Genomic DNA, 19,394 nt, shown 5'->3' with positions numbered 1-19,394 from the left:
AAGTTTTGTTTGAACCCAATTAGGAACTGAGTATAGCTGCTTGTTAGTTGTTCAATTTGAATCAGAAACATTTATGGGTTGGGTTATAGTTTCAGTTCAGGTTTGAGTTTTGAATTGATGGCATGTGTATTCTTGGGCAGCATGTGCATTATAGTTTCTTTATTAATTAGAGTAAAATGGACAGCATGTGCTGTCAGAACACACCCCTGCTGCCCATACCTGTTCAAACTAATAAAATGATAAACCATTTTTATAAGAGAAGGGGGTCTGTCAGGGGAATCTTATGGGCTATCTTTTCTTTTAAACTGGTGAGTGGAAAAACAGAAGAGGCCACATGGGAAGGGGTTCAGTTTGTCTAAGAGGCTTTTTAAGTGGTCTGATAGGGGATAAATAGGGGGCTTTTTCCATTAGATAGGGAGAGACACACACATATAGACACACAGAGATATAGACAGAGAGGGAAAAAGAAATACACAGACAGAAAAAGAGGGAGGAGGGGAGATATACGAATACACACATACAGAGAGAAGCTAAAGGAAACAGAAAACAGCTTTGAATCAGAAAGAGAGGGTTCAGAAATCAGGGAGGGAGATAGAAAAGAAATTTCTGTTTGTTTGAAACTGAAAACACTGCTTTTCCTCATCCTTTCTGTTTGGAATTTAGCATCAAGCTGCTACTGATTCTGTAAGACTTAGGATTTTCCTTTGAGTATTTGAAAAAATCAACATTGGGTATTGTATGATTGGGTTACTGCTTGGTTTATTCTGCCTGGGATTGTCATTGCCGCTGTATTGGTTGTTGTTGCTGCTATCTTCTACTACTGATCTACTGACTTTCCTACTTCTTCAATTGTAAGCATTTTCCAGGTACACATTTGAATTTCACACTGATGTAACAATGAAAAGCATGAATTGAAAGATCTGAAAGAATTTTAATCATCGGCTGCTGCACTTACAACTTTTTAAATGTGTTTAGATTCGTGTAATTTTTAGTTGGTAGCTCAATATAAAATACATTATGTAGTGTGTACTTAATAGAAGCTTTAGTTTGTTTAACACTAGTGATTTTAGTTGTTCAGTTGTCTGTATGACGTAGAGTGCGCATGTGTTTAGTATATTGGCAGTTAAATCTAATCCTTTTTGAGTTCAATTAGTAGTAATTTTCATAATAAAACAGCCGATTTCTTTTATCAATTTCAAATAGTTTAGAGTGTTAAGAATAGAACTTGGAGGTCGTTAAACATAACTCAATATATGTTGTTAGTTTGTTTGCAATCTCACTTAGCGAATTAATAAGCATATTCACTTGTTGAAGACAAAGCATGCGGTAACCCTCACCTCATGAACAATCAATCAGGTAATCAAACAAGTTTAGGTTCGGCAAACATAATAAGGATTCAGTCCGTATTTGTCCAAACCAGCAAAATTCGGCATCATCCTTTTCTTTAAAGATAAATGTAGTAAAGACGTAGTCATTGTAGGGTACCCTTCTAAAATAATGAGACGAGCCTCGCCGAATAAAAAGGCAAATTGCGGGGCCCTCAATAATTGGTCATAATAAATACTTAGAATTTGGGATGGACTGTTTAGTGAATTCCACTGCCTTCCCCAAAGATAATAACGCGTTAGACTTTTTAGGCGCGACTTAATTAAATTACATTCTTAAATTCGGGTGCGCATTTATGTGACCCAAATTCAAATCTCAACGGAGTCGAAATGTGTTAACAACTACGGGTGCATTGATTGTGACGTGGTTCGAGATGCATTTTCACGACGTTGCAATTCTATAAAAAATAAATGATAATAATAAAAGCGGTTTAAACTTAATAAAAGCACATAAGTCACAACATGTATTTAAATCAGATATTTAGCCATTATAACAATTTAAGCGACCGTGCTAGAACCACGGGATTCGAGGGTGCCTAACACCTTCCCTCGGGTCAACAGAATTCCTTACTTAGAATTTCTGGTTCGCAGACTTCATTTGGAAAGTCGAAAATTTCCTCGATTTGGGATTCAAGATAAACCGGTGACTTGGGACACCAAAAGCCAAACCTTTCCCAAGTGGCGACTCTGAATTAAATAAATAATCCCATTTCGAATATTGTCACTTAAATTGGAAAAACTCCCTCGCGCATTTAACCCTTCGGGGCGGGCGCGCAAAAAGGAGGTGTGACAGCTCTGGCGACTCTGCTGGGGAATAAACCCAGAACCACTGGTTCAGGGTTCAAGAATTCGAGCTTAGAATAATTGTTATATTTGGCTTTATTATCTGATCTTTATTACATGTTTTGGCATAACGTGCTAAATGTTGTCTTTTACCGCTTTGATATTATCTGAACTGTATATAAACTGTGCCGAAACCCTTCTCTTTTCACCTCCGGGGATGTGCTTACTGGTTGAGACTCCCTATTCTGTTAGTGTCAATACTCCGAAATACGAAAGAGGCTCAGACAAGCTACGAAGCCGGATGGCCTTTTGGTTCCCGGTAAGTTGCCCCCTCCTCAACTCGAGTTGTCCGCTCGAGTACACAGTCTAGAACATATACCCAGGTTATAAACCTAGTATAACGAAACCTCATGCCGGATCCCTAGTAGGAACGTTTATTTGCATCATATTGCATTTGACATAGGGGACTCAACACAGGGGTTGGGTCCGTCTAGGACAGGCAACCTGAAATGAAAAGACCGTCCTGCTGCATCCCGTTTGTTTTGCACATTTATTTGCTTCAGATCTGCATGCTGACCGGTTTCTAAAAAAGGTTCAAAAAAAAGAAGAGAAAATAGCAGCGTAGGGAGATAATTACTTATTTTTGGAAAAATAAACCAATGTCCAAGTAGTGTCAAAACCTGGCGGGAACTTTCTTTTTTAAAAAAAAAAAAGAAAAAAAATGAAAACAAAATTTGTCTTTTAGTTTGATTTATTTCACTTTCAAAATCCAAAAATATATATTTATTTAAAAGTAAAAAAAAAAAAGGGAAAATCCAAAATTCAAAAAATGTTATTTCTTTTGTAGTATCTCTTTTATAAATTCAGACTAATAGTCCAAATACTTCCTTAAAAGATTTTTCGAAATTTCAAAAAAAAAAAAAGCAAAAAAATAAAAAAGGGGTTCAAAGAAAAAATATTTGTTTAGTCTTCATCTCTTTTCAAAAAAAAAAAAAAAAAACAAAATATAAAAATCCAGAAAAAATATTTTCTCCTTTTCTTTAAAAGATTGTATTCAGAAGGGGTTTAGTTTATTTCCTCTACGCCTGATCGACCCGAACTACGCCGGTTTGATTCTCACAGGGTGCGAGATACGTAGGCAACCCTCATCGGGTCCAACCTCCCCTTTTTCAGAAATAGCCAAAATATCAGAATTTTAATTTATGAGTCGGGTGATGCCGTTTTGTCAAGAATAGCCAAATGTTCCCGAAAGGGACGCCGAAAGGCTGACTTTGCACAAACGGCCATTTTGGTCATTTTTTTAAATTTTGACCAAGTGGCCCAATGGCCTTAGGATCCTCGTCCCCGAGGATCTGCGAGGCCATGTTTCCAATATCGGGTCACCATTCAAAAAAAATAAAATAATAATAATAATAAATAAATAAATAAATAAAAGAAATAAATCAAGTGATGCTTTTGTTGTCAAAAACAGCCGAATGTTCCCGAAAGGGGCGGCGGAAGGCTGACATTGCATAAACGGTCATCTTTGGTCATCGTTTTTTGATTTTGACCGGTTGATCCTCGCAGCCTTAAAATCTTCGTTCCCGAAGTGCTAAACGGCCGCATTCGAAAACCGAGTCCATCATTTTTAAAAACAAAATCTTGAAAAAAATAGATAGCTTTATTTTTTTTTTCTAATGAAAGTTTTCGTTGGCATAACCACCTTAATAAATGTGCAGGATGAGTACAATACAAAACAAACCCTTTTCAATAATGACCAAGATACCTTTCGAGTTGCGATTATGGTGGAATGATTTAGGCAAGGAGGGGCAAGACAAAGTAAAGAAGTATTTGAAAGATCTCCCGGATTTACTAGACATTCAGCCTCGGGGTGATATTTTCAGATCATTGGTCACTTGCTGGGATTTAGCACACAATATATTTCATTTCTCGGACTTTGAGCTCACCCCGACATTGGAAGAAATAGCAGGATACATCGGAGGTGATGAAGCCCCATTAAGGTTCAAATACTTGATCGCACCTAGGGCCGTCACGGTACACCGGTTTCTGGATTTCCTAAAAATACCTCGAACATTTCACCACCCAGATCTTGCCAAAGGTTTCTGCAGTCCCCACCTCATATATGCTAGATACGGCCACGTGGGCGGGTTCAATAAGCCAGACTTCAAACTATGCAGTAGAGGTAACCGACAAAAGTGGGACGAACACAGGTTGGTAGCTTTTATGACAGCTTTTTTGGGTCTTATAGTGTTCCCAAGGAAAGACGGAAACATCGATCTAAAAGTAACTGGGGTCGTCAGTACTTTGCTCACCCAAGATAAAAGTACTTTGGCGCCTATGATTATGGCTGACATCTTCCGGGCTCTCACTGCTTGCCGAGCCAGGAGTGACTTTTTCGAAGGATGTAACCTATTGTTGCAAATGTGGATGACCGATAATTTATGCCACCGCTCCCCGCTCTTGGGTTACGGTTCGCCCGAGAAAACTTGTATTGGAGAATTGTACACAAGAATCAAAGGGTTTAGTCTACCCGAAGGAGTCACAGCTTGGACGTCATTTTTTCGAACTCTCACTGCCAACCAAATCCAGTGGACGCTCGGATGGTTGCCTGTTGAGGAAATCATATACATGCCGGCGACCAGGCCCCACTTTCTGTTAATGGGACTTAAAAGCATCCAACCTTATGCACCGTATCGAGTTTTGAGGCAACTTGGGAGGTATCAAGTAGTGCCGAAAGATGAAGACTTGAGTACCCAAGTGATTGAAATCAGTCCAGACGGTCGTTTCCCCGAAGAAGAAGTCCGCCAAATCTGGAGTGAGTGCCAACACCTGATAGCAAACACTTGTGTGATGGATACGGCTAAAGGGGAAGTTGCCCCGGGGTATCACGCTTGGTTTAGAGGTGACATATCATGCGAGAGACCAGCAAAAAGACCTCATCTCAAAGATTTCGTTGAGTCATCCCAAGAGCAATGGAACTGGTTAGCACAAGAAAAGGGGTATCGGGCAGAGATCGGTGATTTGAAGCAACAGGTTGACAGTCGGAAATTCAATAACAGTATGCAAATCGCTGCGGATCGAGGCAAAAAGAATAGATTGGCCCAAGAAAATGAAGAACTTAGGGCCCAAATCCAGAAATTGAGATTGGCTCTTGATAAACAACCAAGGAGTCGATCAGACGAGCAGTTGATAAAAAGACTGAAAAGTGAAGTCAGGGAATGGCGAGATGGTTTAGAAAAGTCTGAAAACGTCGTGGCAGAGCTCAAGGTATGGTGGGGTACAATAGCAGATAAGCATCGCTGATACTTGAATCAATTGAAACGCGACCACGAGAAAACTGTTGCCAAAATGAAGAGAGAAATGGCTACACTTGAGGTTAAAGCAGTTAATCAGGCCGAGGATTTCCAAATTGAGAGCAGATACTGTTACGACTTGTTGGCCCGGATGAAGGTGGAAGTACGGCAACTGAAGAGTCAGCATATGCAGGATTCTCAGGTTTTAAAAATGTGCTGTGATCAGATAAAACGCTTACTCAAAGAAAAGAGGCAAGCCAGGGATAAGATCAGGACCATTGCCCACGCCATCATCAGACGGTGTCTACGATGTGAAAACATGACCAAAATTACCGTTATTTCGGCAGTGATGGTTTATGTCAAGCAGACCATGCATGAGCTGGAACAACTTGAAAGGGATCTCACACCTAGGACCGCGGCGAGGCCGAACGATGCCCCGCGGGCACCAGTTTTCGAAACCTTAATGCATTCATAGGTCGAGTCTGTATCTTAGCATCTTCTGTCCGTCTTTTACATCAAGGTGTATTGTCTGTTTGAGTCTGTACTATTTTCAATGCTTGTTATTTTCCTTTTTTTAAAGAATGTTAGTTTGTAATAGATTTGTTCAGGAATAAAATGTGTGCTCCTTTTTTCGAACTACGTAATGATCTGATTCACGCGGCATCGTGATACGTAGGCAATCCTCATCGGATCCGGTCACATTTTCAACTGCAAATAATAGAAAAAAAAAGAAAAAAATAATAAAAAAAAACAAAAACAATAAAGGGAAGCCTAAAAGAAGCAGGAATGACGCATGCCTTCGTTGCAAACATGTAGGAATTCATTTAACTGTATAGGTGCATCATGCCCCAACGTGAGATTACCTATCTGTTATTTGTTTCGAACTAACCGTTCATTTGTCGTTGAGTCTTTCTAGGTTTTAGAAAGGCAGTTGGTTTGGTGAAGTCCTGGCCTCACATTCATACTTCACGAGGTCAAAAGGGAGTGTTCAGTTACCTGTTGTTAAGACAAGAGGAGTTACTCACACTTACTTCACCAGATCAAAAGGAAGTGTCGAAATGTCTTCAGAAGTTCCTCTGCCAACGATTCCTATTTCGGAGGAAAGTTCAATCTCAGCCATCCCGACTTCTGAGTCAGCAACGGTCGAGGAAAATAGAATTCTACGTCTCCGCATGATGGAAATGTGGGACGCCTGGGCCAATGGAAAAGAGCCACCAAGTGCGATCCCTGGATCCCCAGAGCTTTTTCCTAGGGAAAGTGGGGCCTCCAACACCCCTGTAAGTTATCCAAATGCCCCTCTGGGATTTCCTACCATCTCAGCCTACTTTGCTGGAACACCGTCTGAATCTCGCCCCCAGGTGTTAGCTTCCGGTGTGGCTTCAAACATATTCACTGCTCCACCTTGTTCAGTCATGGCACAACCTGTTTTACCCAAGCCCAACTTCGATTCATCATCCTTCACATTTCAAGCACCGCCTCTTCCGTTGGAACCTATCCAGTTCACCACCAACGCTTACCCTCAGCCGTCTCGGTACGAGTTTATCGCAGGGCAGGAGAAAGTCGAGAAAACACCTGAACAAGAGGAAATGACCAGGAAAATGAGAAGTATGGAGCAAACTCTCAAAAATATACAGGGTCTGAGTGGGCAAAAGAGCGTATCTTACGCTGACCTGTGCATGTTCCCACACGTACATTTGCCTTTGGGTTTCAAAACCCCAAAGTTTGAGAAATATAACGGGCATGGGGACCCCATAGCCCATCTCAAAAGGTACTGCAACTAGTTGCGGGGAGCGGGCAGAAAAGAAGAGCTTCTTATGGCTTACTTTGGAGAAACTTTGATCGGCATTGCTTCTGAATGGTATACGGATCAGGAAGTATCTCGTTGGCATATTTGGGACGACTTGGCTCGAGATTTTGTCAGACAGTTTCAATATAACATCGACATCGCCCCCGACAGGAATTCATTGTCGAATCTAAAGAAGAAGCATTCGGAGAGCTTCCGAGAATATGTTGTCAAATGGCGCGAACAAACGGCTAGAGACAAACCTCTGATGGATGAAACTAAAATGGTCAGCGTTTTCCTTCAAGCCCAAGAGGCTGATTATTATCAAAACATGATGTCTGCATTGGGAAAGTCGTTTGCTGAAGCCATCAAAATCGGTGAAATGGTGGAGAATGGGTTAAAAACAGGGCGAATCTTGAGTCAGTCTGCTATTAGGGCCACCTCCCAAGCAATCCAAGGCGGGTCTGGAGGAGGAGCAAACCGAAAGAAGAAGGAAGAAGCAACAATGGCAACTTCGAGTGTAAGGAAACCCCTTCCGTCCAGATTTCATTTCTCTGAAAGAGCCCCGCAACACTACTACCCCCATCAAGATGCGGCCTATGCTATGAACCTTCAGCCCTACACAGTAATGAATGCACAACCATATATTAGGCCACAACAACAATTCCACCAAAAGCGAGCTCAATTTCCAAGAAATCAACCTCTTCACCAAGCTCAGTATAATCCCCGACCTCCACAAAATAATCTCCCCCACAACGCCCGCGCTCGAGATCCGCCTAGGAAAATGGACTTCACACCTATTGGCGAGTCATATTCCAACCTTTTCCCTAAATTGGTCCAAATGGGTTTGTTACAACCTGTACCTCCAAATAGGCAAAACCTAGAGTCACCCTCTTACCAACCTGGTGCCCGATGTGCCTATCACTCTGGAGTGGAAGGGCATGACACTGAGAGCTGTTGGACTTTGAAAAGGGTTGTTGAAAACCTCATTGAACAAAAGCGGATAGTGTTAAAGGACGAAGACATTCCTAATGTGACCAACAACCTGTTACCGACTCACAACAATGGACCGATTATTGGGATGATCTGCGAAGATAAAGAGTTTGATCCTGTCTTGAAAGCCATCATTGCAATCGCCGACATTAAGAAAAATCCCAAGACGTATGCAAAGCAAGAAAAGGGGGACAAGAAGAGTAAAACCCCCCCTCAAAACACAGAAAAAGCAGTGGAAACCAAAACTGAGGTAGTGCCCTCAAAAGATGCCGTCATTTATGTTCCCCGAGGTTCGAAGAAAGGACAAGTAACATTGAGCCCTCCAAGAAGGTTTGAATTGAACAAAGGATCTAAAATGTACGTGCCCAAAGGGACCTAGGCGGAACGGGGGCCAATAATTTCACCGAGGCTGAATGAGCCCATGATTATTGGACGCGCGCCGCAGAGGCCCATGACAGATCCTACTACCGTCCCATGGAATTATAACAAGGCGGTAGTAACCTACAAAGGAAAAGAAATCCTGGGAGGAGTAAATGAAGCTAACACAACTGAGAAATACCTCAACCTGGAGGAGTTGAGTGATTCTACAAAGAGGCGTTTTCCACCCAAAAAACCCGTCAGTACCGAGGAAGCGGAAGAGTTTTTTAGGAAAATGAAAACTGCGGACTATGAGATAATTGGCCAACTACGAAAGTCTCCTGCTCAAGTCTCGTTGTTGTCCCTACTGATGAATTCAACTGAGCATCAGAAAGTGTTGATCAAGACCCTCAACGAAGCTTACGTCCCAATTGAAACTACCGTGGAACAGCTAGAGAGGATGGCGGAAAGATTCTTCATGATCAATCAGATTTCCTTCAGCAAAAATGATCTGCCCCCGGAAGGGGCCACCCACAACAAAGCCCTCCACCTAACGGTTAAATGTGAAGGGTACTATGTGAAGAGGGTCATACTGGCTGGCGGGTCCGGAGTAGATATCTGTCCCCTTTCGACTCTACAAAGAATGGAGATCGAGACAGGAAGAATCATGCCCAACAACGTATGTGTTCGTGCTTTTGACGGCATCAAAAGGGACACCCTAGGCGAGATCGATTTGATTTTGACTATCGGACCTGTGGATTTTGAGGTGACCTTTCAGGTTTTGGATATGGATACTTCTTACAATTTCCTTCTAGGAAGGCCTTGGATTCATGCGGCGGAAGCCATACCTTCTACTCTCCACCAGATGGTAAAATTTGTATATAAAAATCAAGAGATTATAGTCCACGGAGAGGATGAGCATTCAATTTATCGAGACCCGTCGGTCCCCATGCCTCAAAGCTAAGGAGGGTAGTGAACACATAGTCTATCAAGTTTTCGAGGTTGTGGCCGCAGACCAATGCGAAGAAGGAAGCCCATACCCTCAACATTTTATCTCAAAAGCGTCAGTTATGGTTGCCAAGGAAATGATCAGGCATGGTTATAAACCAGGGAAGGGGCTCGGGGCATCATTGCAAGGTATCACAAAACCCATCACCTTACCTGCTGCTAAAAAGTTCTTCGGTGTTGGTTTTTACGCCGAAGAAGCTGATATAATGTCGGCAAACCAACAGAAGAGCAATGGCTGGGTTTTGTCTCAGCCAATTCCGCATCTTTACAGAACGTTCGTCAGACCCAAATACATTGAAGAAAGAGAGGATGAGACCTTCACGACCGAGGAAATTGAAGAAATCTGTGGGGTTATGAGGCAAATGCTGTATGAAACCCATATGGTTCAGCCGGGAGAAGGCTCGAGCACCGCTGAGGTGCTTTACATGGGGCCTGGCGCCAAATTGCAAAACTGGAAGGCCACTCCGTTTTCGATCAAGCGGGAATCCTGGTAGACCGGTCTTGCCACCTTTTCTGCATTACGAGTTATTTTGGGGTGTAACTCGAATGATTTCCTTTTAGTTTCCTGTCCTTAAATTCTGATGTAAACCCTATTATCTTCAAAATTCAATGAAATGAAGTTAATATTCCATTTTTCATCTTATTTATTCTCTCTGATTCTTTTTATTTTTGTTTTATTTCTTTCAGTTCTAATAATGCAGTTTTAAATAACATGACATGCTTGCGGACTTCATGCCCAAATCCAAACATGCAGTCTAGCTGCGAAATAATGAACCAAGAAATGGAATACGATGAAGAAGAGGCTTTTAAGGAAATAAATCGAGAATTGGAACATTTTGAGAACAAACCTAAGCCGAATCTGAATGACACCGAACCGGTTAATTTGGGAACTCCTGAGGAAATCCGAGAGACCAAAATAAGCATTCACATGGACGAGAGAACGCAAAACGCGATAATTCAACTCCTTTTTGAATTCAAAGATGTGTTTGCTTGGTCATACGATGATATGCCAGGATTAGGCGTTGATCTAGTGGTGCATAAATTGCCAATTCACCCTGATTGTCCTCCAGTTCAACAAAAGCAAAAAAAGTTCAAGACTGATGTCAGTGACAAGATTAAAGAAGAAATCATCAAGCAGTTGAAAACGAGGGTAATTCGGGTAGTCCAGTACACCACGTGGTTGGCAAATATAGTTCCAGTGCCGAAAAAAGATGGGAAGACTCGGGTATGTGTGGATTATCGAGATTTGAACAGAGCGAGTCCCAAAGACAATTTCCCATTGCCCAACATCCACATCCTTATTGATAATTGCGCCAAACATGAGATCCAGTCTTTCGTAGATTGTTACGCTGGATATCATCAGGTGTTGATGGATGAAGAAGACGCCGAGAAGACTGCCTTCACTATACCATAGGGGACTTACTGTTATCGGGTTATGCCATTCGGTCTGAAGAATGCTGGGGCAACTTACATGAGAGCCATGACTGTCATTTTTCATGACATGATGCATCAAGAAATAGAGGTGTATGTGGACGACGTGATAGTCAAGTCCAGGACGCGAGACAATCATATCCAAGACTTGAGGAAATTCTCCGAGAGGCTAAGAAAGTACGACTTGAAGCTGAACCCGGCCAAATGCGCATTCGGAGTCCCATCAGGCAAGCTTTTGGGTTTCATAGTAAGCAGGAAAGGTATAGAGTTAGATCCAACAAAGATAAAATCTATCAGAGATCTACCTCCTCCAAGAACAAAGAAAGACATGATGAGTCTGTTGGGCAGGTTAAACTATATCAGTCGATTCATCGCCCAACTGACTAGCACGTGTGAGCCCATATTTAAGCTATTAAGGAAAGACGCGACGATAAAATGGACGGCTGAGTGTCAAGAAGCTTTTGACAAAATCAAAGAATATCTTTCAAATCCCCCAGTTTTGGTCCCGCCAGAGCCAGAGAGACCACTGTTCTTGTATTTGACAGTCTTGGAAAATTCTTTCGGTTGCGTCCTCGGGCAACATGACATAACCAGAAAGAAGGAACAGGCGATCTACTACTTGAGCAAGAAATTCACCAGCTATGAGGCCAAGTACACTCTGCTGGAAAGAACGTGTTGTGCTTTGACATGGGTTGCTAAAAAATTGAGACATTATCTCCAAGCTCACACTACTTACCTCATAAGCAGGTTGGATCCTTTGAAATACATATTTCAGAAACCGATGCCAACCGGAAGACTGGCCAAGTGGAAAATCTTGCTTACTGAATTTGACATAGTCTATCTCACCCGCACGACAATGAAGGCCCAGGCATTAGCGGATCATTTGGCCGAAAACCCGGTTGATGAGGAGTACCAACTGTTGAGTACTTATTTTCCGGATGAAGAAATAAACACCGTAGAAGTAGTCTCGGAAGCGCTCATGTTTGGAAGATGTTTTTTGATGGGGCTGTAAATGCCAAAGGTGTAGGAATAGGGGCAATTTTGATCTCGCCCTCCGGTCAGCACTATCCCGCTACAGCTAGGCTGCGTTTCTTTTGCACGAACAATACAGCTGAATATGAGGCCTGCATCATGGGCATGCATATGGCAATCGATCAGGATGTCGAAGATTTATTGATTATGGGAGATTCTGACCTGATTATCCGGCAAGCCCAAGGTGAATGGGAAACTCGGGATATCAAGCTTATTCCTTACCGACAGCACGTGGAGGACCTCGACAAGCATTTTAAATCAATAGAGTTCAGGTATATCCCGCGGTGTCACAATGAACTAGCGGATGCGCTCGCTACTTTAGCTTCAATGTTACCATACCCAGGCAACGCCCACGTCGATCCCTTCGAAATTCAAATCAGGGAAAGACACGGTTAATGTAACGTAATCGAGGCAGGATCATGTACACAGCCATGGTACCATGATATCAAGAGGTTCTTGAAGACACAAGAATACCCAGAACATGCTACCGGAGATCAAAAGAGAACCATTAGGCGGCATGCAAGTGGTTTCTTTTTAAGCGGCGAGTTATTGTATAAGAGGATCCCGGACCTCAATCTTCTAAGATATGTTGACGTCAAGGAGGCGGGAAAGATCATGCACGAAGTACACGTAGGAGTGTGCAGGCCCCACATGAACGGGTATGTTTTGGCAAAGAAAATCCTTCGAGCGGGTTATTACTGGATGACCATGGAAAATGACTGTTTTAGCTTCGTTCGAAAGTGTCATCAGTGTCAAGTGCACAGTAATTTAATTCATGCACCTCCCACAGAACTGCATCCCATGTCTGCACCTTGGCCATTTGTTGCTTGGGGCATGGACGTCATTGGCCCTATCGAGCCGAAGGCCTCAAATGGACACATATTTATATTGGTCGCTATCGACTATTTCACAAAATGGGTCGAGGCTGTCACTCTCAAATCGGTCGCTAAGAAAGCCGTGGTGGATTTCGTACATTCAAATCTTATCTGTCGTTTCGGTATTCCTGCAACTATAATCACAGATAATGCGGCAAACCTGAATAGTCATTTGATGGAGGATGTATGCGAACAGTTCAAAATAACGCATAGGAATTCCACTCCTTATCGGCCCAAGGCCAATGACGCTGTTAAAGCAGCAAACAAGAACATCAAGAAGATTTTAAGGAAGACGATCCAGAGTTCTCGACAATGGCATGAACAGTTACCCTTTGCATTGCTGGGATATCGCACCACAGTACGCACGTCAGTGGGAGCAACCCCTTATCTGTTGGTTTACGGGACCGAGGCTGTGATACCGGCAGAGGTAGAAATCCCTTCTCTCCGGATTGTTGTTGAAGCTGAAATTGAAGGCAGTGAGTGGGTCAAAACCCGTTTGGAACAGTTAACACTGATCGACGAGAAATGAATGGCTGCGGTTTGTCACGGGCAGTTGTACCAACGAAGAATGGCCCGTGCTTATAACAAGAAAGTCCGACCCAGGAATTTCGAAGTGGGTCAACTGGTACTGAGGCTCATTCTGCTACATCACCAGGAAGCGAAGGGAAAATTTGCTCCAAATTGGAAAGGCCCGTATATCATCAGGATGATATTGCCGAGAGGAGCGTTGTACCTAGGTGATATTGAAGGAAATGATCCCGAAATAGCAGTGAATGCGGATGCAGTCAAAAGGTACTATGTCTGAGTTATACTCCAGTGGTCCTGACACATTTGAAATGATAAAGGTTTTATTCCCACTACCCCAAACACTATCAACTCTCTCTACAAGCCCTTTGAGCCGGTTACATTTCTTTGGTTACCTTCGAAAAAGAAAAAAAAAAACAAAACAAAACATTGATTGCGCCTGAACTACGTTCGACTTGATTCCGAAAGGATACGTAGGCAGCCTCTCTATGGGGTTCAGTCACACCAAAACAAAAATCTAGTTTTTTCCCCAAAATTTAAACTGGGGCAGACGTTATAATAATTCGGCAATAATCCCGCCTAGACAGTTCCAAAGCTGTGTTCAATCCAAGTTTCTTTTCACCAAACTTTGTTCAAGTCCTTCTGATCAATCAACAAAGTGTTTCAAAATGGGAGGATGGAGTTATTTGGATCTGATACAACAAAATGAGAGAGTCTTGTAGGTGAAAACCTTCGGGCACCGCGAGGCGACGGGAGTAGAGAAACCAAAATGAGAGAGCTTGTTTAGTAAAAACTCACAAAGAGTGCTATCAAGCGACAACAAGAAGAGAAATGAGAGAGGTCAACTAGCGAAAACCCGCAAAGGGCGCTGTCGGCCGAAAGGAAGGCTCCACCTCAGGAAGTCTCGGCAAAGTTCCACCGGATTGGAAACATAGATCCATTTTGGTTCATGAGGAAATGCAAGTTCATCGAAGGTCAGGCGTCCAGTCCAAAGAGCATATCATGTCCATTTAAAGTCAGCATGTTCCCTTCAGATAAGTCTTTTTGTCCCGAAATGGACACTTCTCTTCTAAAATTTGTTTTCTCCTTTCTTTGTTTTACTTTTTTCGAATCCCTTTCATTTTGACTGCAAGTTCCAGATATACTGGAAAGAATAGGTGGCAGGACCGGTTTCACGGAGCTCCGTTTAGTGGGAAATAAAATACCCCGCTTCAGTGGTACATTAGTCCAAACCCGACTAATCATGTTGTTGATTTGCTTTCGAAGTAAAAAACTGGCAAATCCCCACAGAGTCTCCCCTTGTAAAATCCCCACAAAGTCTCCCCTTGTAAAAATCCCCACAGAGTATCCCCTTGTACAACTCCCCAAAGAGTCTGCACCAGCAAATTCCCAACGAGTCTGCCCTGTACAAATCCCCACAGAGCCTCCCCAATAAAAATCCCCACTGAGCTGGCCTCGTAAATAATCCCCAAGCAGAATGGGATGAAAGAACCAAAGCCTTACACGGGCAAACCATCACAAAAATCCGTGAAATGCGAGTTTGATCAGTTTAAAAGGGGTCGCATGTGAATCCAATCAAGGACAGAGTTTCTCAACAGGAATTAGGCCAAGACAAAGCAATTGGAACGATCAAGGCCACCAAACCAACTGCCATTTTCAAACTGACAATTTTTCTTTGTTTAGGAAAATAGAGACAGGTGCGACCCAAAGCAACCGTGCGAGAAGCAGGTGTAGCCCAAAAGAAATGAAATGCGCGAGCGTTGAAACATCTTTGTGGCAAGAAAACGACCAAAAGGAAGTTTCCCCAGAATTCTTTCATGCATTTTGATAAATAAAAGAAAAGGAAAATCAAAGAAAAGAAAGAAGAGAAGAAATAAAAATGAACATCCCAAAAGAAAAAAAGAGACGAATCATGCTAGCATAGGACCTCATTCCTCGACTATCCCGGTACAAACCATGGATCTCCCTGGCATAACCCAAGGACTCTTTCCCTTTTCCGGCATAACCCGATGATTTCCCCGGCATAACCCGAGGACTCTTTCCCTTTTCCGGCATAACCCGATGATTTCCCCGGTATAACCCGAGGACTCTTTCCCTTTTCCGGCATCACCCGATGACTTCCCCGGCATAACCCGAGGACTCTTTCCCTTTTCCGGCATGACCCGATGATTTCCCCGGCATAACCCGAGGACTCTTTCCCTTTTCCGGCATGACCCGATGATTTCCCCGGCATAACCCGAGGACTCTTTCCCTTTTCCGGCATAACCCGATGATTTCCCCGGCATAACCCGAGGACTCTTTCCCTTTTTCGGTATAACCCGATGAATTCCCCGGCATAACCCGATGAATTCCCCGGCATAACCCGAGGACTCTTTCCCTTTTCCGCCATAACCCGATGATTTCCCCGGCATAACCTGAGGAATATTTCCCTTTTCCGGCATAACCCGATGACTTCCCCGGCATAACCTGAGGACTCTTTCCCTTTTCCAGCATAACCCAATGATTTCCCCGGCATAACCCGATGACTCTTTCCCTTTTCCGGCATAACCCGATGATTTCCCCGGCATAACCCGATGATTTCCCCGGCATAACCCGAGGACTCTTTCCCTTTTCCGGCATAACCCGATGATTTCCCCGGCATAACCGAGGACTTTTTCCCTCTTCCGGCATAACCCGATGACTTCCCCGGCATAACCCGAGGACTCTCTCCCTTTTCCGGCATAACCCGATGAATCTTTCCGACATAACCCCAGACAGTTTCCAGCATAACCTGGCAATCCTCCCAATTTGAGGCTCCAACCCCGAAATGAGCATTTTTTTTTGTTAAGCCGACATTAGGGCTGCAATCCCTAAATTGTGCATTTTTACCTTTCGCGACATTAGGGCTCCAATCCCTGAGTTGCACTTCGTAGACTAGAATTTTCAATCCCCGCATCAATTCTGTAAGTTGTTATGGCGATTAAATCACGAAATTTTTCCTAGTGAAACTGGGGCAGAAAAATCTCGTTCATTTGTTTTGTTTGTCTTAGCAGGTCTGACCTCGAGGCGCATGGATCGAGGCAACCTACGGATTGAGTCTCAATCCAGAATAAAGAAAAGAAGAAAATGACAAAAAGAAGATGTTCCGAGATATTGGAACAAACAAAGGGCGGATCACTCCAAAGTTTGATCAACGTCCCGAACTCCGCTAATCCCGTCTCACTCAACATCGCGGAAATAAGCAGGCGGCTACAACTTGCAAGCATCAAGATTCGGATCGAAGTCTACAAGCAGAATCAGCTAAGACCCAAAATCAAGTTGCAAAAGAATTATAGATAGGAATCTTGTAACTAGCGGTTGACAGGCATAAATAGTTAGTTCAGTTTCAATTCGCTTTGGTTGTAATAAGGCGGTCGGTAAGCAGTAGTGGCAACAGCAACAGCAGTAACAGCAAGCATTGCAATCCCATGGTAGTCCCAGCTACCAAAATTTCCCGAACTACATTGACCTGATTCCTGTTTAGCCCAGGATATGTAGGAAATCTTTGAAGCAAAGATTTGGTCAAATCTTTCAAAATGTGCTTCGCACGGAGTATTCCAATAGGCAAAAATCGTTCATATCCGCTCACTTTATCTTTGCACGAAAACTCTTCATGTTTTCGGACAAAGAGGGGCAACTGTGAGCACGTGATTTTTGTTTACACGATAATCACTCCAAAAGAAATCAAAATAATAACAAACGGTTTCGCCGTGCCATTTTTCGGAATTTACGTGACATTTTTTGTTAGCTATTTGTGGCTTCGTCCGTGTCTATTTAGTCTTATCAAACAAAAAATACAAAAAATACATGTCGTGCGTAAGTTTAGGATATCATTCTACTATTAGGAATTAATCGAACCATAATCCGGTTATTAAAAGGGAAATCATAAAATATACGTCTTTTATTCTATTTGTTGTCATTAAATGATTTTATTTTAATTAAATGTTAATGTGAGTGATATTTGTTGTTTAAGTATTAATTAATATTTGTATGATCTTATTTTTAATTTTACAATTTTAGTTAGGAATTTTATTTAAATCAAAAGAAGGAAAAAGAAATGAGTTAAATCAGATTTGGGCCATTAAATTGGACCCAGAATCAGGCCCAAAAAATACTGATGTGCCCGGTCCAGGTCAGTTTGGCCTCAGGGGTATCCCAACTATGTCGTTTTGGTCATGCCTGATTTGGTCCGTTGATTTCAGAATGATCAACGGCCAAGATCACATCCCCCGTACCCACATTCAAACCCGACCCGTTCAACCACGGACCAACCCAACCCCTTGCATTTGAAACGACACCGTTCCTCACCAGTTGAAAGATCCTGGCCCTTCATCTCGCCTCATCCGACGGCTAGGATCTGATCACTCACTAACTATATAAATCCAAAACCTTACCCCACGCCCCCATCCAAACACCCCCCTTCATCGTCCCAAACACGGACCTCTCAAACCCTAGCCGCCCCTATGCACCTTCACCGTAAAGCCGGCGGCAAGGACGCCGGTGACCACCACCTTAACACCCTAGAACCTCCTCTACCCCCTGAACACAGATCCACTAACCGTGGGTCTCGAATCCTCCCCCACCATCTCGAATCTTCATTTGAAGATTCGAGCCGGACCTCGACCTACACCAAACTACCCCAAATCCATGCCAGGCACTCCCCTGACCTCCCCCATGACCAAACCAGGTTTGGTTTGGTCCGAATCCAACCAGGACAACCTGAATCCCAAATCTGCCTTTAGGAACCCTAGAAGTCTTGAGTTCAATTTGTGTCCGTTTGAACCAGAAGATTAGGGTCTAATGGACCTTAATCGAAGTGTTCTCAGTTGAGAACACTTCAATTAAAGTCCGTTCAACCCCAAGAAAGGTCGATTCAAATATGGGCTAGGGCTTTCTGATTTTTCAAGCCTTTAAGGTATTTTGTTTTCTTTTTCTTTGTCAGTCCATTTTATTGTTGTTATAGTTAAATGTCTGTTCATATGGCCAAATGTTTTAGTTGATTTATTTTGAATTTTTATCGACTGTCCTGTCCACTTTGCCTAGACTTCTGTATTTGGTCAAGTTTTTCTTCATTTACTGATCGTGTGTATGTGTGTAAACTGTACAATCGACTGAAATTAAATTTGGTCGATTGATTAGTTTCCAGGGCAACTTTGTTTGGTCAGTGCAATTTGAATCACATGTTAATACTGTTGGATTCTGATCATTGGCTTCGATTGTATGTGTTATGATTCGCGTAGTCGATTCGATATATGTCGTAAACTAGTTCAGCTTTGAATGGTAATAATCTGATCCATGTTATTGGTTTTCCTGCTGAAGTTTTGTTTGAACCCAATTAGGAACTGAGTATAGCTGCTTGTTAGTTGTTCAATTTGAATCAGAAACATTTATGGGTTGGGTTATAGTTTCAGTTCAGGTTTGAGTTTTGAATTGATGGCATGTGTATTCTTGGGCAGCATGTGCATTATAGTTTCTTTATTAATTAGAGTAAAATGGACAGCATGTGCTGGCAGAACACACCCCTGCTGCCCATACCTGTTCAAACTAATAAAATGATAAACCATTTTTATAAGAGAAGGGGGTCTGTCAGGGGAATCTTATGGGCTATCTTTTCTTTTAAATTGGTGAGTGAAAAAACAGAAGAGGCCACATGAGAGAGGTTTCAGTTTGTCTAAGAGGCTTTTAAGTGGTCTGATAGGGGATAAATAGGGGGCTTTTTCCATTAGATAGGGAGAGACACACACATATAGACACACAGAGATATAGACAGAGAGGGAAAAAGAAATACACAGACAGAAAAAGAGGGAGGAGGGGAGATATACGAATACACACATACAGAGAGAAGCTAAAGGAAACAGAAAACAACTTTGAATCAGAAAGAGAGGGTTCAGAAATCAGGGAGGGAGATAGA

This window comes from Nicotiana sylvestris, chromosome 7 (assembly GCF_000393655.2).
Source record: "Nicotiana sylvestris chromosome 7, ASM39365v2, whole genome shotgun sequence".
Lineage (NCBI taxonomy): Eukaryota > Viridiplantae > Streptophyta > Magnoliopsida > Solanales > Solanaceae > Nicotiana > Nicotiana sylvestris.
Note: the sequence above shows the minus strand (reverse complement) of the source record.